This window comes from Ochotona curzoniae, unplaced genomic scaffold, assembly GCF_017591425.1.
Source record: "Ochotona curzoniae isolate NIBS_2020 unplaced genomic scaffold, NIBS_Ocur_1.0 scaffold_4701, whole genome shotgun sequence".
In the NCBI taxonomy this organism is placed as follows: Eukaryota; Metazoa; Chordata; class Mammalia; order Lagomorpha; family Ochotonidae; genus Ochotona; species Ochotona curzoniae.
This window is the reverse complement of record NW_024467122.1, coordinates 26,004,219-26,029,575: the sequence shown is the minus strand read 5'-3', so window position 1 is coordinate 26,029,575 and position 25,357 is coordinate 26,004,219. Positions and strand designations below refer to the sequence as shown.

At 41.3% G+C, this 25,357-nt stretch overlaps 1 protein-coding gene across 1 annotated transcript in view; it reads left to right on the top strand.

The window, feature by feature from the left end:
* The first annotated feature begins 10,847 nt into the window (after positions 1-10,847).
* Positions 10,848-25,357, top strand: part of LRFN5 (leucine rich repeat and fibronectin type III domain containing 5) — a 191,609-nt gene continuing 177,099 nt past the window's right edge. The window contains exon 1 of the mRNA XM_040969002.1: positions 10,848-11,785. The gene's annotated coding sequence lies outside the window, so the exon portion shown is untranslated. The remainder of the gene's footprint in view (positions 11,786-25,357) is intronic.

Genomic DNA, 25,357 nt, shown 5'->3' with positions numbered 1-25,357 from the left:
TATATTACCCTCAGTGTTCGGGTGTCTGGGATGTTTGTATTTATCTGATGCCAATTCTGCCATCTGGATCTTTTCCATTTACCTTTTATAGTTAATCGATTAAAATGTCTATATTTGCAAACCTTCCCTGACCCACCAAATAATTGCTTATTTCCTTCTTTGGAAAAACACAAATACCCCCATGCCCTTTACCATAATCATTTATTTTTACTGTACCTCATGCACTTATTATATGTCTTTTTTTGACAGAATATGAATTCAATGTTTATCAGAAATAATGCTTCATTATGAATATAGTGTTAAAATATGTGTTGTGATCTGCCTCCACTCAGGAAGTTGGTGGTACAGTCTAAGGCAAATCTGAATTTCAGAGCCTCATGATGGACAACTAGCCTATGTCTTAACTTATAATATAAATCATGTTCTTTTCAAGGAAGGGTACAATTTCAGAATTATTATAATTCATACTGTACCTTGCTTCAATGTCAAGAAATTCAGAAATCATGCCTCACTTAAATGAATGGCTTTCTTCATAAGACTTCAAATTATGACACATATTACTATGTTGCTTTGATTCAGAATTTAACCTTCTCTATCCAAATTCTCAAGCACTTTAAAAAATAAACTCCTTTTTCAACTGTGCGCTCCCATTTACATAATTAATCTGCATAGTGTCACTATGCATAGACTGTTTTCATTATTTAATAGTTGAAAGTCCCAATTAATTCCTGGGGGAATGGGGTATATTATCCAAAAAATTTCTGGAAGCCTCTTTTACAGCTATTTGAAGAAATGAGAGATGATTCTATGATTCCAAGCAAAGACATAGCTATGTGTCTCCACTTTGGAAAATAAGAATGCTTTTCAACTATAAAACAGTGTCTTCTCAGAAAAGATACATCAGAAGCTTTTCTATACCAAAAGCAGGCAAGATGAGCTTGTTGTATTGCATAAACATAGAGCACAAGAAGAAGAAGTGATTCCAGGAGGTCAGGGAATCCATCTCATAGCTCACTAGCAATTTTCTAAATGAAGAGTGTTGAACCTCTGAATCCAATCAAAGTTTCCAATATAAGGTCACTACAAAAAGAAACTAACTTATTCAAGAAGCTCACTGTTTGAAACACATACACATCTCAAAATCGGTAAGATATTTAGTTTTTTCATAATAAATATTTTCACATAAAAGGCAATGTTAGTGTTTACGATGCCATTCTTTTAGCAGATTGAAAAAGGCATCTTTTATAGCAGTATAAACATCTTTCATGCACAATTTTATATTTCATATGAAAACATCTGTTGATGTCTTTCTCATTAATGAAATAGTAAAATAGTATATATACAATATAAACCAGTTTTAAAATAAAGAATATAAACCAATTCTTCTGAAAATAGTGTTTGGGTTTAAAATAATTCCTTCGAACATACATGGAAGTGTTTATTGTTCTAATAACCATTACCTTAAATTTAATTCTTTGCTCCTCCTCTTTTTTGTTTTCTTTGCACATATAGTGCCCTTTTTAAGTCAATGAAAATTTGAGAAAAGACCACATTCTACTGCATGGAGTCAACAGCAATAGTGACACATGGTGTAGTACACTGTTGACAAAAATAAATAAATGAGTAAATAAATTAATAACTAGATAGCTTTAGTGTCAATGTTTCTGCAGTCTTAATTACATTTATCAGCACAACAGAAAACCAAAACAATCTTGCATCTTTTTCTCCAGAAATGTACAAATCCCTAAATTTGTAAAAAGCCAACTATAATCTATTATTGCCACATATATTTGAAAGATACAGAAAAACTACAATCTCACAAGTTGCCACAGGTTTTTTTCTTCTTATTTTTGCCCTTCAAAAATTTTTTTTTAATTTTATTTTCATTTTAGTTGAAAGGGGAGTGGGAAGAGAAAGAGAGAGATACTTCCTGTATTCATTCTCTAAAATCCTGGCATCAGAGGACTAGAGCAAAGAACCTACAATTCAAACCAGGTCTCTCCCACGTAGATGGTATGTGCCCAAACATACAATACACCATCTGCTACCTCTGCAGATGCACAGTAACAGAAAAGTGGATGGGAAAGTAACAGAGACTGAATCCAGCAATCCAATATGTTATGTCCTTGTTTCAAGCAACAATTTAACTATTATGCCAACTGCCTGGCTCAATCTCGCTCTTCTGTGGCTCTTCCATTCTCTTATTTATAAAACCACTATAAGTATTTAATACATTCCTACAACCTAAAAATTCTTATGTTAATTTTTCAATAATTTTTTTGGTGTTAAGAAGTTTCCAGCTGGATATTTCCAATATGTCAAAACATGTTAAAATAAACCCAACATAACATAGTAACTCAAGTTTTTACATATACATGAAGGAACAAAAGAAAGCAGATGGGTAATGGTTTAAAATTATAATGGCATGATATAAATCTGATTTAAAGAAAGTATAAATATATTGTTGCTTAGCACCATTACAAAATACCAACAAATATGTTTACAAAGAATCATGTTTTCATGACTGGAGTTCGGTGCAGCAGGGAAGCCATTGCTTGACAAGCTCATCCCATGTCAGAATGTCTGGATCCAAGTCCTGGTTCTGCACATCCAGGATGGTGGCAAGTGACAGCCCATGTATGTGGATGTGTTTCACACATGTGGTCTCTCTACTTGAGTTATGGTCAGCTCGCTTCAACCTGTTTCAAAAAGGTTATTGCACACATTTGGGTAATAAATCAGTGAATTCAAGATCTCTCATTCTGTCTCTATTTGCATTTCAAGTGAAACTTTTATTTAAGAAAATTAAAATAAATGCTCTACAAGATAAATGTTACTGAGTTTTAGTAAATTGGAGTGTACGGAATTTAAAATATACAAGGGCACTTGAAAAAGCTCACGGAAAAACAAAAAAAACAACTTAGCGATCTCAAAACTATTTGGATATGTTCAATGATGTTTTCATGTTATTTTTATGTTGTCTAATGTTTACCAACATATTTTAATTGCTTCCAAAAGTTAATGTAATTTATAACTTTCTTGACTTACACTGAGTCAAAGGCCTGAAATACGCATTGTCAGTTCAAAATATCTTGTCAAAACTGTGTTAATAAACTTAGCCTACCCAACATCATAGCTCAACTACCCAATACTCTAGAAAGCATTGTTTACTCAAGCCATACATAACCTAGTGACTGATTGACACTGTGGTTCATCATGATTTGACATCACAGGAGCAGAGCTTAGAGGATATTACCAGCCCTGAAAGAGATCACATTTCAAAATTAAGTAACATTTCTACTGCCTGTGTATCACTTGAGATACATACAGCAGAAAGCTGAAAAATCATGAAGAGAATCATCGAATGTTGGGGATTATTTATACAATTTTCTCCGCTCTGGCTACCTCAGATACACCAATATACACAAGAACCAGAGACAAAAGGAAGATGCTTTGGATGCAACTGCTGCTCTCTTGAGAGCGTCGGTTTATAGGACACCAGTTTAAAAAACAAATTCCAGGAAACATTTTGTTGGAGAATATTGTCTTAAAAGAGCAAATTGGGTAGCATAATTTTGTTAATAAGCCCCTCATCAAATCGTTCAAGTATTCGGCATAAACATGTGGATAGAATGCTTTAGTCAATTTTCTCAGCATTTTTATTTGCCTTATGAGTAGTTGTTTTCAAATTTGTCATTTCTGTATTTGAGAACAGAGTTTCAGGGAATAAAGAGAGTTAACACTGTCTGATGGCTCCACAAATACTTGCAATATCTCCAAAGTCAGGATCCAGCAATTTCACACTGCTCTCTCTGGTGGCAGGCAAGAACCCAAGTATTTGAGTCTTCATTTGCTGCCTTGCCAGATAAATTAGCGGAAATATAGATTTGAACTGTAGAGTATCTAGAACTCGACTTGTCACTTCCAAATTGAATGTGAATCCCTAAGAAGCAGCTTAATCTGCTGTATGCTAATGCCCACCCTGAGTAAATTTTCTTGATTTTTTTGGCAAGTGGGATTATTTATAATATACTTTCAGTAAAATTTATAATTTATTATAATTAAAAAATGGACTAATTATAAGCAAAAGAAGTTACATCTGTGGAATATGTCTTTAGACTAGTTTATGGAGCAGAATCCCTTAAAATCTGTCTACCATCACCAAAGCTTGATATTCTCATTTTTATTTTATAGGCACAAAAATCTAGCAACTGAGGCTAGAGAAGAGATATTCAAAACTGAAGTTACAAACCCCAGAACAAGAATTCAAGCCTAGATCTGCTCTATTCCAAAATATGGTTGAATAATATGGCGTGTTGTTTTTATTGCAGTAAGAAACTTTAGCCAAGGTAATGCAATCAGTCTAGCTGTTAACACAATGCTGAGAACACACCTAATATTGCATTGCCTGTATTGAAGTGCCAGCTCTAATTCCAGTTCCTTGCTCACGTGCACCCTAGGTGGAAGCAGCAGTTAGCTCATAGAGTGGGGTCCCAGCCACTTATGCAAGGAACTTGTTTTGGACTAATCCAGGTTCTTGAAGCATCTGGGGAGTGAACCAGTGGATAGTTCTCTCTGTCTCTCTCTCGCGCTCTCTCTCAAATTAATCAATAAATGCACACACAGTCACAATTTCACCTTACAAGCTGTCTCCCAAGACTATTCAAGTATGAGGAAATCAAGCCAGAAACTAACAACTCAACAAGTAGTGTTAGTGTCGATCGGTGATTTTAGCGATCTCAGAACAGCAAGCACTTGCTCTTGGTGAGTGATTAGAATAGGTAACATAAAAGTAACTTATTGCAGCAATTTGCACTTGATCCATTAGCCTCCATTAGATGGGAAAGCATTGTGGGGTACACAGGTCAAAATCATGATGGACAGCTTCTTTTCCCTTTGCCTGGTAGAGGGCACTGGCTAAAAGTAAGATGCCCAGTGGATTTTCATTGAATAAGCAAATAAAGACTTGAAATAAAGACTTGTATGGAAGAAAAAGCCTGGCAGCAAACAGTTACAGTAAAGCTTCCCTTTCATGACAGACAGGGTAGCTGCTAAGAGTTGTGTAATAAATCCAACAGAAATTTGACATCAAGCTAGTAGAAAGATTGCAGTTACAAGGACAGGGAGACTACGAATGTGAAATACAAGGAAAGGCATGCAGCATAACTCAGTTTTCTCTCTAAAGAGGTCATGATTAGAAAGCAAATCATACTTTAATAATTTATATTAATATACTGTCATTCTGAAACTATCTGCTCCCGTGTAGATAAACTCACTTAATTGCATGAGAGTTCATCTTTAACAAGTAGAAATTAATTCTTCATTCTGAAATCTATGGAGGCCTAAAGGAAAACCTAATAATATTGCTAACTTTTAGCCATCTGCCTGAAATTACATGATGGTTTTAGAGATGAATAAACATCAGCAAACTAAATGTATAACTAAGCAAAAACAATTTTACACTGCCCAAAACCAGGTGTTTAATGTAAGTATGTTAAAGAAGTCCAAAGACCTTCAATCAGTATTTTATTGCCATCTATTATGATCTGACATTTCTAGCTATACTCAAAAATTAAGCCACAACAATTCAGGCTTCTCAAGATGATTATTTCATATCTAGATTCATTTTACAGTAAAGTTACAGTAAAGTTAGTGAATTTTTCCTGAAATGCTTTATACAGGTATACGTACAACCAAAAAAGTTTCTTCAGAAGCTAAAAATTAGGATTGAATGCTTAATAATGTGATCAAAAATACAAAAAGGAAAGTAGGAAAGCAGTGGCATGCTTAATATCCAACTGGATACACAAAGAATGATGAGAAGACTTGCTTACTATACACATTAGCACATTTTTTTTTCTAGAAACCGTGTTTTTCATAAATTAGGTTGGCTTTATATTCCCAAAGCAGACAGATTGCTACTCACTTATGCTTAGTTTGGATTAGCATAACGTGTTCAATTGGATCCATGAAATATGCTCAAGTAGGAGTTTTGATAGGAAAAGAAACCATTAATGTGTATTAATCTTCTCTGTATCAGACATTCCTACATAGAATTATGTAATTACGGGCTGTTGGACAACTAAATGACAGCACCAGAAAAAAAATAACATGGGATTAGTGGGAAAATATAAGCAGAGAACCAGGGAAAATGATGGTTATAACATATATTTACTTGTTACTTGCAATATTTATATATGTCCTCTGACTAGTAGTACTTATCCTTAACTCAACCTTTTTTTTTTTAATCTTTGGAGTTCTTTCAAAAAGCCTTTGCCTAGTGTATGATCTTCTTCCTAAAAATATATATTTTCAAAAAATGAAGGAATAAAATTAACTTTTCATAGTAAAATATAGATAATTTTCACCTTGTAGCTGGCTGGATTCTCAGTGCTAGTCACAGTTTCCTAGCTCTTCTATGCACCAGTATTTTGAACTACTAATCATAAATAATAAACATATGAGGGGGGGATGCCACTCAGTGTTTTATACAAATGAAGTTAAAAAAATAATTATAAACCAAAGTAAAAAAAAAATCATCTGTATCTGAAAGGGATATTGAATACTAAATGCACATGATTCAATTTTGGCTCAAAATAATTGACGACTGTTTACTAAGAATGCCAGAGCTATGGAATCATGATTTGTTGTAGTTAAGTTGGAATTATCAAAATATGCTGTATGCTCAAACTTTATGAGGAGGTATATCAGAAGCATGCTCCTTAGACAGACTTCTTACATTTCAAACTATGTAGAGCCCAGCTATGCAAATGGTTCCATAGTTTGAATTTAATTTCCTCTGTTTTGCCTCAGTTTTCCACATGCGAGTCCTTCATTTCAAGAAACTTACGTGATCTTGTCTCTGCACATGATTTTCCAGTTTGGGATTAACAGAGACCCTATATTGGTACCAAGAAGCAAAAGTTCACAACTCAGCAGTGATTTGAAGATGTATTTAGAGCAAAATAAACTTCCCAAGTAGACGTGAAACAAAAGAAGTACAGGGATGACTTGCCCCGTTCCTTAATCCACAGAAATCATAAAATTCATGATTACTTTTTACAAAGAGTAGATAATGCCCTTTACAAGAAGAAATTTGGGTTTTTTTGATATTCCCAGTTTTAATGATAAAACATTTCCATGATTCTCTTAAATTAGCAAGCATTCATCTTGTTCCCACATCTTGAATCATTCTGTAAAGTGAGCAATTTGACATCGACAGTGAATATGGGAACAAATTTAAGACAACTCAGGCAGTCATCTGCTTTAAAAATGTGATTCTTTTCAGATACTAACAGGTACTCTTCTAAGAGGAAGTTGTTTAAATTCTTAGAAGTGTACCAAGGGCAGAGTTGGCTATTATCAATAATAATCGCTTGAAGAACAGCAACAACTTAAAACTCAGTAGTTTTCAGAGATCCCTAATGGGGCTTGAGAGCAACTGAACAGTCACCTCTGGCAGTAGTGATGTCCTCTGGGGTGACAGCGGGCAGGCCTCTCCTTGGAAGTCCTGCACTTTCTAGGGATGATTGAACCAAAAGGGAAGCTTTGCTTCTCTCCCTTTGCAAAGCGTCATCAGCTTGTGATGTAGAGGGGAGGAAAAAAAATAATGGTTAGTTATAGCTTTCCCTGAAGAGCAAAGGGCGTCTGGTCTCAGGAGAGGTTGTTTTCTAGAAATGAAGTGAGATCAGGAAAGCAGAGGAAACCACTTTCAAACACAAGACACAATGTCTACGGAGGCCAGGAGGGTTGATTTTGTCAGGGCGGTGGGTTTGTAGCATGAAAGACCACGGAAAGGCCAGGCACCTTGTTCTCTGCTTTACACAACTCCTGGTTTCTTCTCCCTCGGGTAGAATTCTCCTTCCCCCTTCTCCTCCTCCCTCCCCCTCCCGCTCTCCATCACTCTTCCCCTCACTCGGTTTTCCTAAAAGCACCATACATACTTGAACTTTGCTCTGTTTCCACTGCTGAACTTCTGGCTAAGCTTGCCTCCTCCAACATACCAAGGTCCAAATATCACTAAAAAGAAAAACCATGAAAACCACCAAAAACATGCCAAAAAAAAAAAAAGAAAGAAAGAAAAAGAAAGAAAGAAAGGAAAGACAAACAAGAGAAAAAAAGAAAAGGAAGAACCAATCCAACAAAGGTCAGCCCAACAGACAAGGTCTTTGGATTTCACTCCATATCTCTTCATACTTGGTTTTCCAGAGGGAACCGCACATCCTTTTTTCCCAGACTTGGAGCGGTTCCTTTCATTTTCCGGGAGAGAGCAAGTGGGACAATCCTGCAGGAAAACGGTCTCCCACCCCCACGTGCTCACGGATTTGAAAATGCTTCTTGGGCTCAGCCGGTGGTCCAGCGCTACCGCAACTCTGCAGCCGGCCAGTTAAGTTCCCACCGCAGCCAAGTTTCCAGGAACCCAGGAATGGGAACTCTCTCCTCGCCGCTGTCTCCGGGCGTCGGCTTCTTAGGTTCGCCGCTGGTCCACGCTGACGACTTCTTGGACGCCCCAGTTTCCATTTCAGGGAAGAGGAAGTCGCAGGAGAAATCGCCGATGACTTTTAGTGGAGACTTTGGACTTCAGTGTGTTCTCTGGCGTGACTGTCCGCACTGACCCTTTGGCGTGCTTGTTTGGGGTAGCTTTCAAACACGGATTCCCAGCGGCCTGGGCTCCCGAGGCGATGCACGGAGTCCTGGCTTCAGGTGCAGTTTCCCGACCTGCAGCCGGGCTGAGTGGAGGAAACTGCAGCCGGGAGCCGCACTGCTCCAGAACAAAGAGGCCAGAGCAGTTGCTGGATTGTCTAAATTCGAGATCAGACCTGGAGGACAGGGGAGCAGAGGAGGTGGGAGCGGTTTCCTCCTGGAGCATTGCACTCCTCGGGCTGTCTTCGAAAAGAGGCGTCCTATTTGCGTGGGTGCACGAGTGCGCGCTTGGGGTGAGCCCGTGGGTGTGCTCGAGGATGCGCGCGCGAGTGCACCAGCAGGGCGACCGTACAGCTTGGCCGTGCTCTGCCGGGTCGCCAAAAAGCAAGGGCTCCCAGGTCCGGGAGGCCACCCACGTTTGGCTCTGTCAGGCCTCTTATTAGCAAAGAACATCTCTGCAAAGCCCCAACTCCTGCATTCCCTTTGGATTCAGAGAGGTTTGTGAGTCGGCGGGAAGGCCAAAGCAGATGTATGGCGCTAAGATCGAGGACCGCGGGCGAGCGAACCCCTAGAGAATAACGTGGCTCCAACAAAACCCAAACAGCTAGGTTTCACTTGGAATTCCCAGCAAGAATCCCTTTGTTTACAAATGGGCAGGGGGAACATGAATTCAGTCGGGCGGAGGAGCGCCGTAAGAATGGTGGGATCCTAACTAGGGGAGCCCACAGGCTGCCCCGAGGCGACGCGGGGTCCTGGGGTTGGGTTATGTCTCCCGGTAGCTCCTCTTCTCTGGGGATGGATGAGTTAGTGGCCAGGGCCCGGTTTGTGACGAAAATTGGGTTCACTTTCTGCCCTTGACAAATACTAAACGTGGTCCACTACAGAGTTCGCAGTGTCTGATGCTAGGCAGGGTTAACCCCCCATATATGCTCTATTCAGCAGCCGCTCTCGTCAGAGCAGTGAGCAACCACAATTTGCAACCATAGCTAGGCGGTTCTGAAAGTGTAGCCTGGGGGTCCCCATTTCAGATTTGCTCCGCGGGGAAGATGCGCACTGTTCTCCCCATAGCTCCCAGCAGTCTCAGCTTGACCCGGGGACGCTTCTGGATGCTGTAATCTCGGGGGGACAGTGGGAGAGCAGCAAACATCCCTCTCTAGCACAGGCTGGGGACGTCCCAGGAAGTTCGCGTTCTTCTTCTGGAGTTCCCTTCCACCATCCCCCACCCCCACCCCGCCTGCAACGCCCCCGCGCCAGCCAGATCTGCCTGCAGATTTGCAAACCCGCTCCAAACCCCCTGGGTTAATGCGGTTCAGAAGATCTGGGGCCGTGAGGAGCCATAGGACTGAGGGCAGCTGGGTGGCCCCGGCTCTCGGTACCCGCCTGCACCTGACTCGTGGGGTCTGGGCGGCGCGGCCGCTCCCGTCACTGCGGTGAGGGCCGGGCTCACGGCCGCGCGCCCGCCGCCTCCGCCGCCTCCATGCTGCAGCGCCGGGCGCAGTTCCTCCGGGCCAGGGAGCCGGCGTTGCCTCTACGCGCCGCGGAGTGGAGCCCGTGTCCGGGGCCCACTCCGGCCGCGGTCGGAACCCGGGTCAGCGTTGCCTGACTCGCGACTGAGCTACGGACTCGCCTAGGATCCCCAGGCGGCCGGCGGAGCCCCGCGGCGCGGTGTGCAGCGGCGCGCAGGGAGCGGGAAGCTTGGGCAGAGGCTGACCAAGGCAGGCCTTGCGTGCGTGCACGCGTGTGTGCGTGTGTTTGCGCATGGTTTGCCTTCTTCCCAGGAGGATGTGAATGGCTTCGCAGCTGGCTTTTCCCTTAGCATCCTTGACTTTGGAAAGATCGGGACTGTGAGCACAACCCACCCATCTCATCCATTTTACGTGGTCGGGTCTATCAGCGGGAGGTGGAAAAAAAAGCGCAACTGGACGGGGGTGGGGCAGAGCAAAGAAACCTCCTGGAAACACGCACACACTCACGGGAGAAAGAAGAACTGAAGCACCGGAGAAGACTTTTATTTCTTTTCCTCTGCCCCTTCTGCTTTCCTGAAGAATCCTGATTTTTTTTTTTAACCTTTGCAAGGCATCTTGGCATCTCTCTGGTGTCCTGTAAGCCGCTTTCCAGATAACTGTGTATGTGTGTATGTACAATGTGTGCATGTGTGTCTGCGTGTGTGTGTTTGTGTGTGCGCGCGCATGCCTTGCTGATGCATTTGTCTGCCTTTTATCCAGCTGTCCAGACGCAAATGTGTTAACTCGGCGATGCCCCTCCATGGGACACCCAGATCCATTTTCCTGGCTGGATTTGGAGCGATTGCTGGGCTGTGGACATATATGTGTGGATTACATTACCCAGAGACTTGAAAAGCAGCAGTATTAACCTGCCTCCAGGTACATCACAAGGTCAAGAGAGGGTCTGGAAGCCGTCTTGCTCCCGTCCACCTAGACTTTCCTGTCTTGCTAGGAAGACTATTTACGCGGCGGGCCACAGCATCTGAAGCCAAAAGTTCAGCCCTTCCAGGAGCTGGTTTGCTTTACAAACAAGGTGATAAAGATTGCTTTGCAAACTGTTTGATAAAATTCTTGACTTTCCTTCAGCGTTTTCCCCTGCGCTCGGTCCTCACCACCAAAATGTCACGAGCCCTTGAAGCGCAAGGATTTGGGTTGGAGAACTTGAAGGAAACGTGATCAAAGGCGATGGGAGAACGTTCTCTTTGCCGCTCGGTGGGATGCGCAGCCTGCCTTGAGAAGGACCATTTCACTCCTTGCTTCTGCTTCCCCGTGCGGGGCCGACGGTGCGTGTGCAAGTGTGAGTGCGAGTGCGCGCGCGCCCGGGTGCGAGTGTGAGTGTGTGTGTCTGTGTGTGCGTGCGCGGCCGCCCTGCCTCTGCCCGCTTCCCGGGCGCGGAGCCGCGGGTTTCATGGGGCGATCTGCGCGGATCCCCCACCCAGCGCGACCTACGGGCAGCGGCGGCAGTGGCAAGAGCCACCTCTCGGACTCCCTAGGATGCGGGTGCTGAGCCATGGCAAAGGGCAGCGAAGTGACCAAGGAGATCCGTGTAGGACTGTGAAAGCCACCTGGAGCTACCTTGCTGGGATTGTACCTGCGGGCAGAAAGTCCTACGACCATCTTTCCCCCTGAGGCACCAGGTAATATGCAAACGACTACTTGCCTCACCCAGTTTCCCTGTGGTCTTGTTTCTAGTGTCTTATCTGCATTGCAGGCTACTTTACTTATTAATGTTTTGACAATCATTAGGAAGGGCTGGGTATTTAAGGCGCCTGCTCTGTGAGGTTCTAATACAAAGCTGCTGGATGGAATATCAGTCTATACCTGAGCACTTAATCTGGTAATGAAAGTGAAGCTGTGGAGGATACCACTGTAAGACAATGTGTGTGTGTGTAGTGTTGAACCTGTCTGAAAATGTTAGAGATTAAAAATCCAGGCTTCCTTCAGGCTATGGTGTCCATGGGCCATTTGGTATCCTGCCCTCCCGTGATTATGGGGTGTGAGATTCTGTTTGGTTTCCTCCCATCATTTCAGCCTAGGATCCTTGCTCCATTTTTTTTTAACCTTCTCTACCCTGGTGCTGGGTGGTTTTCCTTTCCTCGTGAATAGCTTGTTAGATTCTTTTTAAGTTAAACATTCTTTTTAAGTTAGATTCTTTTTAAATTAAACATCTGGAGACTTTGATCCCAAATGGAGTTTTCTTGGAACTTGCTCTGTATGGAAGCAGATCATTTCCTGGGGTGTGTGTGATGTGCCTGTGTGAATCTGTGTGTTGAGCTAGGGTCTTTAGTTGCCAAGGTATGCTCGTGTGTGGCAGAATACATTCATAAAAGCAGTCTTTTTTATATCTAGAAGAATGAGGCGAATCCATAAGCACCACCCAACCCCATGCCCAGTTATATTGTCTCCCTTGCAGAGAGGGGAGTGCATGCCTGGTTTTATCCCTTCTTATTCCACTCCCACCCCCGAAAAAGCAGGTATTTTAAAAATTCCTGCCAGTATCTGGATTTACCAGGAACACACTGAATCTGCAGCTGCCTAATTAACATATTGGGTCTGACATGTTAAGATGGAGATTCCCTTGGTCAGCTCAGGGGGAGCAAATTGAGTTAACTTCCAAAGCCCCTTCCCTTCCACCTTGTTTCCTCCCCCTTCCTTCGTATCACCCCTTCTCCAGAGCATTTGGATTAGCAAGATAAAGCACTCCCAAAGTAATCTCATCAATGTTTTATTCCATAGTGAAGATGGCCTGAATAATTCAGCTAAGGAGTGTTCGATTGTCTCCTGCCTTTGGGAGCTGCTTGCTGGTTGCACTCAGAGATTTTGGCCCTGGGATCTCTTGGCACCCTCCTCAAGGAGCCACTGACTGGGGTGCTCTGGGGTTGCTCTTTGCTGAAGCAGCTCAAGAAGTGTAGGGGCGCTGCCTCCTTTCCCTCCACTCTCTGCGTTTCTATCGATATCCTTATGATGGCATTTGCAGACTACTAGCTGGGCGAGAGCTGCTCCACTTGTCCCTGCGCGCTGACGTCCCCAACTCCTCCTCTGAAGTCTGGGCTTGGCTGCTGCTGCAGCCCTCGCAGGCTGGTGGTGCTACAAGGCCACGTATGCAGTGGGCTCTGGGGGCTGGGCTTTGCCACTGCAGCTGCCAGGTCGGCTTTGAGACTTCCTTGGGGCGGGGCAGGACAGTTCAGCGGGGACTCTGAGCAGCCAGCAAACCCTATGGGCCTAGGTGGTCCCCAGGATATGAGAAGAGGGGGGAAGAGAGAGGCTGTTGCAGGGCGGTGGTGTCCTGCCCGACTCCGTGCCTTGCAAAGCCTCTCTCTTTCACCCCCTTTATCCTCTCGCCGCTCCCCTCTCTTCTCTCTGTTCTCCCCCTTGCTCTTTCTCTTAATGAATATACAGGCACATGAACTGAAAGAAAACTAGTTACAAAAATACCTTGATAATAAAATATTGCACTGTTCACCAGGATTAAAACCCTAAAACTAGTTGTGTGTTTCCTAGATACGTAGCTGTCTTCTCTCTCCTTTCCCCGATGCTCTTCGGGATTTGGGCAGGTCATTTATACCCATGTTTGCCTGCAGCTGAAACAAGATTGTAATGTGTCCTGACCTGTCCTCCCACACTCTCCCTCCCCCTAAGTATGAGAGCCCCCTAAGGGCTGCCCTTCAGACAGATCTGCTCTGTAACTTATAGCTTTAGTAGGAACTCAGAAGGATTTAGAGGGTAACTTGATTTTAATAGAAAAGCAGGTCTCCACCCTCTGAGGACTGGAAGGAAAAAGGTGTTCCTGCACTAAAAATAATAATTCACATATTTAAAGATCTAGGTATTTGGAAAGACTTAGGAGATTTCTTCTCTTAGGATTTTCTTCTCTCTCTCTCTCTCTCCCTCTCTCTCGTTTTAACTGAATTTCTTTGATATTCTTCTATCAAGAAAATCCTAAACTGAAAGCTCATTTCTGTCTGCTAAACATCTAACAAGGCCTTATCTTGTCTTCTAGTTTTTCCAGCATATTATAACAGAAACAGTGCAATATCCATAATATATGTCAACAATGAAATCATACCCACGTAGACATTGCTCAAGAAAAAAAATGCAGGTGGAAAATATTGACACTTCAAAATTAAAGTGGCCTTCCATATCCTTTCTCCTATTGTTTTATTCTGGCATTTTCCACTAAAAGATTTATTCTTTTGCAGGCTAAGTGTTTATTTGTACCCTCATCTTCAGGAAAGGTAGAATGTTCAGAGCCCTAAATATAGATTACAGTTTGATTCCTACTTAAAAATGCTATGGAGCCAGGTCAAGTGCTGTAATGATGTAGAGCTCCTAGCACAGGGTACCACACATACATAGAGGTTCCTCCCAGATAGGAGTTTGTGTCACCTTTCTCCTTTCCCTGGTCCAACAAGATGGAGAGAGGTCAAACCAAGTGGGGGCTCTGAGTCCATTGCCTTGTTACTCGTTGCTGGCTCTGTGGCTTGTCCCATAAATGGGTTGAAATATCCCATCCAAAGCCCCTTTACTCTTTTTTTTTTTTTTTTTTTTTTTAAAGATTTATTTTTATTATTTTTTCATTGGAAAGGCAGATATACAGAGAGGAGAGACAGAGAGGAAGATCTTCCGTACGATGATTCACTCCCCAAGTAAGCGCAACGGGCCGATACTATGCCGATCCCAAGCCAGGAGCCTCTTCCGGGTCTCCCACGTGGGTGCAGGGTCCCAAAGCTTTGGGCCGTCCTCGACTGCTTTCCCGGGCCACAGGCAGGGAGCTGGATGGGAAGCGGGGCTGCCGGGATTAGAACCGGCACCCATATGGGATCCCGGGCGTGCAAGGCGAGGACCTTTAACCACTTGTGCCACCGCGCCGGGCCCGCCCCTTTACTCTTAAGCCCTCCTTTGGTAACTATTATTAGGAGTCGGATAATACAAAATTCAGTGCACCCATGGGAATAGAGAAGCAGATAATCAGATGGTTAAAAGTTGTCACGTGATTCCTGTCTGTCCACTAGATTATTTCTTTTGGTCATTTTTTCTTCTTTCTGGTTTCAAAAAGAGGATGACCTTGAGCAGCACTACACTGCTGAGCTTCACACACCTTTCTCACTCTCAAATGTGTAGAATGCACAGGTGAAAACACGCACACACACAGCCCACACGTTTCACCTTTGAAACAGGAGATTCCTATGCTGCTGTATTTTGGGGAGAGTTCATCAAGGTGTTTGAATGACACTGATCTGAGATTACTTCTTTCCTGGTTCCCAAAAAGGGGAAGATGAATCATGTCATTTGAGAGCATTGCCCCAATAGTCTTCTCCCTTAAATGATTTTTGCTTCCCTTACCATTACGTACATTCTTGGGGTTCAGCATGGTTATAGCACCGGAATTTAAGTGACTCTTCTGCATTACATTGCCCTTGCCTCTCTTCATGAATGAATGCCATTTCCCTTTGTCATTTAATCCAGAGTTCTGTTGGCTCTTGCTGCTTGCTGCACTTTTGGCTTGGTAGTTGTGCTGAGTTTTCTAGCTGGTGACATTAGAATCTGGCTTTCTGCTGATACTGTTGTAATGTTGTCATGTAGTGGGGTGAGCACTAACGTCCAACATTTCTGACTGTGAATAAAAATACTGCATCATAACTACTCAGGCATTGGTTTAGAGATAACTTTACAATAAATAAGATGAGTGGTAACTATCTTTGCCAATTCTGAGGTCCTAGAAGAAAGCTCTCTGAAACTTTCAGGAACTGGAACTGGTCCAGGTGTTGCCTTATTCCATTGATGGTTGTTTTGTTTACTCAGAAATGAGACATGTGAGCGTCACATCTGGTTCTGTGTAAACTATTCAGTTTTGTGTTTCATTGAAGAAGAAAAATGCAAGCTGAACTCTTACAGATGTGAATCTGATACCCCCGGTTTCATGACTACCAGGTAATTTTGCTAAATCATTCCAAGGGCACACATGTGCAGAGTTCTCGGCCCTGTTCAACACGCTTTGAGAATGAGCTTACTTACTCCGCATCTAAAGTCCGCATTTTTATTCCTGGGGCATCTTTCAATCATTGAGAACAATTTACAAGCAAATGCAGCACTATTTGCCATTTTATGGTGTGGGCATACAAAATTAAGAAGCATGTTTCTAATTATTAAAATTATTCTAGTTAGAGGTTGACCATTGGCTCAATCAACACTAATTGTACAATAGTATTAAAACCCTACTTTTATATAAGACTGAGAAGAGATAATAATACACAAATTTAACTCAGTGATAGCAAATGGTTTGCTAAACTTTCTCTTCATGGCATTCTGGTAGACTGTTTATTATTGAAATGTAGTATAATTTAAAGTTGATTATGATTACAGTTAAGAAGTGATAGAAAAATAAAAGTGAAATTCCATGGATATATAGATGTACTACTATATTGCTGATGCCAAGAAAACCACATGAAAACTTTATTATTTTAACTACATTTGTAATATTTCTTAGAATTTGACTTTAAAAATAAATGCTGCCTGTGTCACATGGTCATATTTTAAGAAAAAATGACAAGTGAACAATTTAAGCTTGTCTGGAAAATATTTGTTTTTTATAAAAGACATTTGACACTTTTAAAAAGATTTACTTATTTTTATTTGCAAGGTAGATTTGCAGAAAGAAGGGTATTCCACCCTCTGATTCACTCCCCAAATGGCTGCAATGGCCGGAGCCGAGCTGATTTGAAACCAGGAGCCAGGAGTTCCTTCTGGGTCTCCCACGTGGATAAGGGACCTAAGACTTTGAGCCAGCCTCTGCTTCTTTTTCACACCACAAGCAGGGAACTGGATTGGAAATGGAGCAGCTGCGTTCAGTACTGGCAGGTAGAGGTTTAGCCTGTTGAGCTACCCTGTGCTGGCCCCAAACTTGTCACTTACAGATTCTTGTACTATTATTCTTATATTTCTTTGAGGAGATGGATAGATAATACATACACACACGTATGGATAAATACAGATGTATATGTGAATATGTTCATCTATATAGCTGTTGCCTTAAAAAGCCTTCCAGTGAAGTACTTTGGAGGTCTCACCTTCCTTATAAACATTATTCACAGGATTTTGATAGAAAATGGAATCTATTTTAGGTTTTCATGCCCTCAAAAGGAGATATTAAGAGAAATTATTAAGATTGTGGATTAGGGACTGGCACGGTGGCCCAGTGGCTACAGTCCTCACCTTGAATATGCCAGGATCCCATATGGGCATTGGTTCTAATCCCTGCAGTCCCACTTCCCATCCAGCCCTCTGCTTGTAACTTGGGAAAGGAGACGAGGACGGCCCAGTACTTTGGGAGCCTGCAACCACATGGGAGACCCGGAAGAAGCTCCTGGCTTTGGATTGGTGCAGCTCCGGCCATTGTGGTCACTTGGGGAGTGAGTCATTGGATGGAAGATCTTCTCTGTCTCTCATCCTCTCTATACATATCTGACTTTCCAATAAAATTAAATAAATCTTAAAAAAAAAAAGGTTGTGGATTGCTTTCAACAAACTCTAGAACTTTTAAAAAATTTTTTGGAACAAAACAAATTGGAACGTATATATTATATATATATATACACACACGTATATGCAAAGTACATATGTATATATAAAATATAGAGAGTATGTATGCATAGATTGCATATGTGTGTGTATAAATCAGAAATAGAACTAAAAATAATCCTGTTGGCTTCATCCACTTTGCCCTGCGCAGCTCTTTTGAACAAGAAACAAGGGACGGGCCCGGCATGGTGGCGCAAGTGGTTAAAGGTCCTCACCTTGCACACCCGGGATCCCATATGGGCGCCGGTTCTAATCCCGGCAGCCCCGCTTCCCTTCCAGCTCCCTGCCTGTGGCCTGGGAAAGCAGCAGAGGACAGCCCAAAGCTTTGGGGCCCTGCACCCACGTGGGAGACCCAGAAGAGGCTCCTGGCTTCGGATCGGCATAGTATCGGCCCGTTGCGCTCACTTGGGGAGTGAATCATCGGATGGAAGATCTTCCTCTCTGTCTCTCCTCTCTGTATATCCGCCTTTCCAATGAAAAAGTAATAAAAATAAATCTTAAAAAAAAAAAAACAAGGGACACCAAAGGATACCCTCAGGATGTATTCCAGGCTTCAGTCTCCATTGAACTTCCTATGACCTTTCTTGTATTGGGGTTTGTCACTAATCTTCATGTTTTCACCTCCAAAGATGTAGGATATTTCATTGAAATGTTTCATATTCAGAACATATTAACTATGAGGCCATGTCAGCTTATTTTATTTTATCGCCTTTGAAAATATGGTCTGTAGATTTTTCCCTACAAATTCGTTTCTTTAAACTTTTTTTCATGATGTGATGATTAGTCAATGTAAAATGATTCTGTGTGCTCATTTTTTAATTAGTGTTTTGGCATTTGTGCGGTGTCATTGAAATGCATATGATTTGCATGGTAACACTGTACACCGCATGGAGTGGTACAATGCTTTATTTCACAAAGATACAATCATTAAATCATTCGTAGTCACAGATATTTTCATATGAAGTACCAGATTCAATGGAAACATACCTCACAATGAATTGTATAGGATATTTTCCATTTGGTGATGGTTTTATGTGAGGCATTTTTAACAGCTTGCACAGCTTATAACCAAACACTGAGTCTTGATCTTATTGGACTCATTTTCTTAACATGAAATATGCAATCAAACACATAAGCTTGAAACATGTGTACTAGCAAATATTTTAAATTTATTTTTAGATGTTTTACGGTTTTTAGAGGTAGAGAGATAAGAACCTAGGAAATCATGATGTTGGTATTGTGTAATGGATAAATTAAGAATTCCATATGTAGGTAATTCATCCTGAAGTAACCTTGACTGGATCATTTTAACTCTATGAATATTAGCATCTTCACGAAGGAATTGAGGCTAATAATATAATTCATATGAAGATGGCCAGGATGTGTCAGTGACAGAGTCAACAGGCACTTAACTATTATCACCATCACTGCTACTGTCATCACTGTCATCTCATGATGAGCTAGGGAATTATGAAGGAAGTGATTATTGGATGGCTTAAAGACTTTGTCTAGAAACAGCTTCAGGGTTCCAAGGTATGGTGACCTCATGCAAAGCAAGCATCCAAAGGTCTTACGTCACATGGTTAAGGCAGAATATTAAAGCAGAGTTTCTGGCAGGGTATAAGAAACTTCAGGCTGTATGGTATGTGACACAGGGGATATGTTACCCAAAGACATTCAGATTGAAATTTCAAATTTAAATTCATTTCATCCTCTGAAGGACATATACTCCCAATTCACATTCGTTGTGAAATGTTCAACGACTGCCATGTGATCATCCCAACTAAGCTTGAGTATCTTCGGTGATTCCAAAATCACTCCTTTCTAAGTAGATCATACAAGTTTATATATATGTGTCATAATGTTTTCTTTTTGGGTTGCTTCTGACCCCTGCCATCCTACAGCTTTTAAATGCTAGTCTGTTGGGGAAATAGTAGGCCATGTCTAAATCTTGATGAAAGGAGTTGGAGAATTTGAACTGGATGTTTTGTTATCTTTACCCCACAATTTCTCTATTTATTATAATTATGAGAAATAAATTGGACATTGTTTTTCACATTTCTCCTTGTGCAAGAGTTGCAAGCTCACTTTTGTTTTATTTTCACCAAATATTAGCTATCAATAGTCTTCATTACTTTCAAGTGGACAGGACTGGTATGTGTGTCCAAGTTTTCACTGAACTTCAATACCAATGCCAAAAACTCATTGATGTAGAACTGAACAGGGTCATGATTTCTTGCTTTGAGTTAACAGGAGGAATGTGTGCTGTAACACTGCATTGTGCATTCAGGCTAGATGTTACAACTCAATGGCAGCTTTTTATCCTCTTTACGTTGGATAGAACCTTGGAGTTCTTGACAGAGAAGATGCTTCAACCTGCTAGTCCAAAAACAGTCACAACATTAGAAGTACCAGCCATTCCCAATGCAGATGCTAGTATATTCCTGGGAACATTTTCTCAGCTTTCATATCATACTCTTTACTCAGAGTGACCAAACATCTTAAGACCTTTGCATTACATGGTGACAGCAAAAATAACTTACAAATCATTTTAATAGTGTTCATAACGAGTATGCCCAACAATGTAATACAGAAAAATACAGTAACAGAAACTTCATCCTCACTCTACGATCTTCTGATTTAGACAGAAATGACTCAAAACACATTGTTAAATTTCTTTAACAAACATCAAGAATTATGTGTATGCTTATTTTGTTAATTATTTTTTCTGTGAAACACAAAAGCCAAAATGGCATCAATGACACTCATTAAAGTTTCAAAAAATATTTTTTTTTTTCAGAAAGGCATCCTACTCATGAGTTGGTGCTGGTGACATCCTACAGTTTACCTTTTAATCTAACCTTAAATATAGGTTAGACTAATTTCCAGGATATCTGCTAATTATATACTAATTTCCAGGATTAATGCATACAGCTTCAACCCCTTGCACCTAATAGATTCCTAGTGATTCCTTACCCTATGAGGACACTCCATGTCTACCAAAAGGAATGTAAGTCTGAATGTAGAAGGCAATGATGATAATCCTTCCTTTATTTGATACTTAAATGAGGAATAAGTCTTTTTGTAATTTTTGTAATTACATTAGTTGTAAAACTACATGTTATTATTTTGTGACAGTTTGTTTAGGAAAGTCTCACATTTAGTGTGGATGCAAGTAGGCATCAACATTAGTTTAAATATGACTCACTTTTTTTAAGGTTTATTTTTATTGGAAAGGCAGATATACAGAGAGGAGGAGAGACAGAGAGAAAGATCTTCTGTCCAATGATTCATTCCCAAAGCAGCTGCAATGGCCAGAGCTGAGCTGATCCAAAGCCAGGAGCCAGGAGCTTATTCTGGGTCTCCCACGCAGATGCAGGCTCCCAAGGCTTTGGGCTGTCCTGGACTGCTTTCCTACACCACAAGCAGGGAATTGGCTGGGAAGCAGGACTGCCAGGGTTAGAACCAATGCCCATATGGGATCCTGACATGAACAGACTTTAGCTACTAGCTTACCATGCTGGACCTGGTTCACCTTTTCTTAGTGGCTCTAGATCTCCATCATGTGTTTTAGTAATATATACCCTTAGTGAAAACACTCTCATGACTCATCTACAAGTTTAAGGCAGTTTATGCTGATACTGATGGTCCCAGTCTTCCTCTCCTCTCTTATTTTCCTTTAGTGTCCCTTGCTGCCGTGTAGCTATCTTTGTTAATGTTCCTGCTTTTCTTTTTTAACTCACTAATAGGTATTTATGAGCACAATAAAATATTGTTAGATGTATTTCTAATTGAGAACCTGGGAGTGAATGAGAGCCTAAATCTTTGTCCTTTCCAACCATGTTCCTTATGAAGACAGTTTGAAAAGACCTCTGCTGTTCTAGACAACATGAAATGGTTGATGATGATCATCTTCATGAAGCGGCATCCATAGAATTATCTTTGTCCTTGTCTCAGCAGGTGCCCTGGGCCTGGTGCTGTTCATTTTCACTTTTTTCTGCCCCATGTAGTAGTCTAGCTCTTAGTCATGGTGGTATCTATTTTTAAAGGAAAAAATTGAGGCTTGCTGCAGCTGTTTGATTTGGCTATGATGGCAAAATGAATGCATTACAGAGGTATAATTTAAATCCAAATATTTGATGCTGTAGTTGTGGTACCTTTGGGAGTTCCCTCTACGTCTGCCTTTCTGTTTATTTTATATATGTATGTGTGTGCATTTGTGTGTATTTTTTTAAAAAATATATTTATTTTTATTGGAAAGTCAGAGAGATATACAGAGAAGAGGGAAGACAAAGAGGAAGATCATTTGCTGATTCACTCCCGAGTGGCACAATGGCCAGAGCTGCACCGATCTGATGTCAGGAGCCAGGAGCTGCTTCTGGTTCACCCATGTGGGTGCAGTGTCCCAAGGCTTTGGTCCATCCTCCACTGCTTTCCCAGGTCATAAGCAAGGAACTGGATGGGAAGTGGGACTGCCAGAATTAGAACCAGCATCCATTTGGGATCCTGGCGCATGCAAGTTGTGGACTTTAGCCGCTCGGCTATAGCACCGGAGCAGTGTGTGTCTTTAAAATTCTTCTAAAGATTATACTTTTGTACTCATTATTTTCAACTTATTTTGACTTTTGTGATGTGCCGCAAGCTGTCTTAAAGTTTATCTTGACATGTGCTGCTAGTTTTTATGACTCGCCATAGAGGCAAATTGTTCATATTGCAAAGGCGTTTGGTTCCTGAGTCTGGGATAACAGTGCATATTCAGATGTTTTTCCAAACTAGGCTGTGTGATTTGAGGGTAACCCACAGAAGAGACTACTCATGTGCCACAAATGACCAAGAATAATTTCAACACTTTTCCTAGTACTGAGGAACCAGACAATATTGCAATACTAGAATAGGATAGGACATAGTATTCACTCCCCATCAGAACAAAAGTGGCATTTGTCAGCATACTGTACATGCTGTTGACACCACTGCTCCAGAAATAAGGGAAGTAACAAACGTGTTTCTTTACCTTGAATCAACACTGTTATTTCAATGATGATAGGACTAATAATTACAGTCAAAACCAGCACTAAAGGGTGGATGCTTGAGGCAGAGGTGAAGGTACTGCTATGAAAACCTGCTTCCTGTGACAGGGCACCTGGTGTTGAGTTCTGGCTCCACTTCCAGTTCTGGCTTCCTGCTTCTGTGGATCTTGGAAGGCAGTGAGTGATCAGTAAAGCACTTGGGTCGCAGTTGAGTTGAGCAAAGCCATCCTGGCTATTGTGGGAAGTTGTGGAATGAACCAGCAGGGTTTGGATCTCTGTGCCTTTAATGTGACGGAAAAGGTAATTAATTAGAAGTTCTAAAAAATGCTTAATTCTAGGTAGATTTTTACACAACAATCACTCATGTGTGCTTTTGTCTGAGATCTGCTCTCTGTGTCGTCTGTGGTGAATTTAAACAGGCCACAAATTTAGTGCGTTTCTTCTCACTAAGAAAAGATGTCTGTTTTCCTGCTGTAAAAGCTGTGTTTGCCTTGTTGTTTTCTTTGAATGAGAGGTGTGACAACATGAATATGGCATAACCTTGACCTCTAACCTTCCAGAGGACACTAACTTCCACTCTTGCCCTCTTGAACAAATGGGATGGAGCCAAGGTTTCCTTGCAATGATTATATGATGATTGAGCTGGCAGTCATGGGATATGGGGCTAAAACCATATTAGATAATCCAGATATACTCGACCTTATCTATCTAATTATAAATCCATCAATGGAGTTTGTTAATCCTATGGTGGGTACCTTCTGTCAAATGTTTCTTTAAATGGCTAAATGCACCTGATGATACTTTTGATCAACCTGTTTTCTTATGTAACCCCTCACCATTACATTTGAGAAACTTCCTTAACTGTGTGTTACCAAAAGCCCAAGAAAGGACTTGCTAAACTTCTCCAAGTTGCACCAGGGTTTGTTTTTGTTTAGCGTGGCATTTTGCCACCTCTAGGTTTCGTCTTAGGTTCTAGTTATGTTCTAGTGATTCATGTTTGCTATTCATTTCTTTCCTATAGTAAATCTAGATTGTACATTTACTTTATTCAGAGCTTTTATATGCATCTCATTTTATTTAATAATGTTCTCATTGACATGTCAAATTACTCTATAGGAAATGAATACACTGTTATAGGTATAGTAAGGTACAAGGTAGAGGCCACAGGAAAGCACAATTATGATGGGATTATAGATTTTTGATTACTACTTATTTGTTTAAAATATGTAATTAAAAAGTATAGCTGACTTCAATGTTTTAAGATTTAATAGGAATATGTTTGTGAGGGTATGCTTAGGAATGCATTTCATATTTACCTAAACATTTTCTTTACATGTATTTAGTAATTATGAGTTTGAAAGCTTTCTTGAATTATAATACATATGAAATGTATTATTTATGTTATGTTTCTGAAAGTTGGTAGTGTTTTAGAGTTTAAGATAGAGAATACATATAGGGCTGATTATTTGAGAATTCTACTAGTGGATTCTAAAATAATGATATAGCATGTGAAATATACATGCAAGCTTGTTTCCTTAGCACAGCACATCATGAATCAGAATTCTTGTCTGTAGAAATCTGACTAATGTTTATTTCTGTCCCAAAGATTTGTGAAGAATAAGTAACCACTTAACACATGGATTGGAAAATAGTGGAATGGGCAAACAATACCATAGGTGTTTTAACATCATATAGGTTGAAAGGAAGAGAGCTTTAATCATAGATAATGAAGAATTATGAAAGTACATATCAAAAATTACCTACATATGAAGGTGCATATTGAAGTTTTTCTCAAAAAATACATATCCTTCTCTTTTATTTGTCAGCCTTTAATACAGGCCTAAATAAATTTCCAGCTTATAAATCTCTTTCAAAAAAAAATCTCCTTCCACTATACTCCTTTTTTATTAAAGATTTATTTATTTTTATTGGAAAGGCAGATATACAGAGAATAGGAGAGACAGAGATGAAGATCTTCCGTGCTGCGCCGATCCGAAGCCAGGAGCCTGGAGCTTCTTCCAGGTCTCCCACACGAGTGCAGGGTCACAAGGCTTTGGACCATCCTCCACTGCTTTCTCCTGCCACAAGCAAGGAGCTGGATGGAAGCGGGGCTGCTGAGAGTAGAACCAGTGCCCATATGAGATCCTGGTACATTCAAGGTGAGGACTTTAGCAGCTACGCTATCGCACTTGGGTCTCCGCTGTACTCTTTTGACACTCAGGACTAAAGAAGTCTGTTAAAGTAATAGCAAGACAGGAGAATCAAGATGGCAGAATAGGGTAAGGATACATTTAAATAGACAGAGAAATATTTTCCAGTGTGAAGCAGAGAGGGCACATTCCAGGAAATATGAGAGGACAGAACAACAGCAGAGGGGTACCCGGAGACTGACAGATACTGGAAAGGAGTGAAAACAATGGTGTGGTGTTGCAGTGACTGATACTCCAGCGGCATTTAGCTAGAGCGATCTAAACTCCACAGGCAGCCGGAACTCCACCAGCAACAAGGTGGGAAGGGACATTTACCAGGAGCTCAGGAGGTGAACCAAAGAACTGCTTGTCCTAGTGGTCTGTTTGATTTGACCAGGAGCAGAAACAGAGCAGC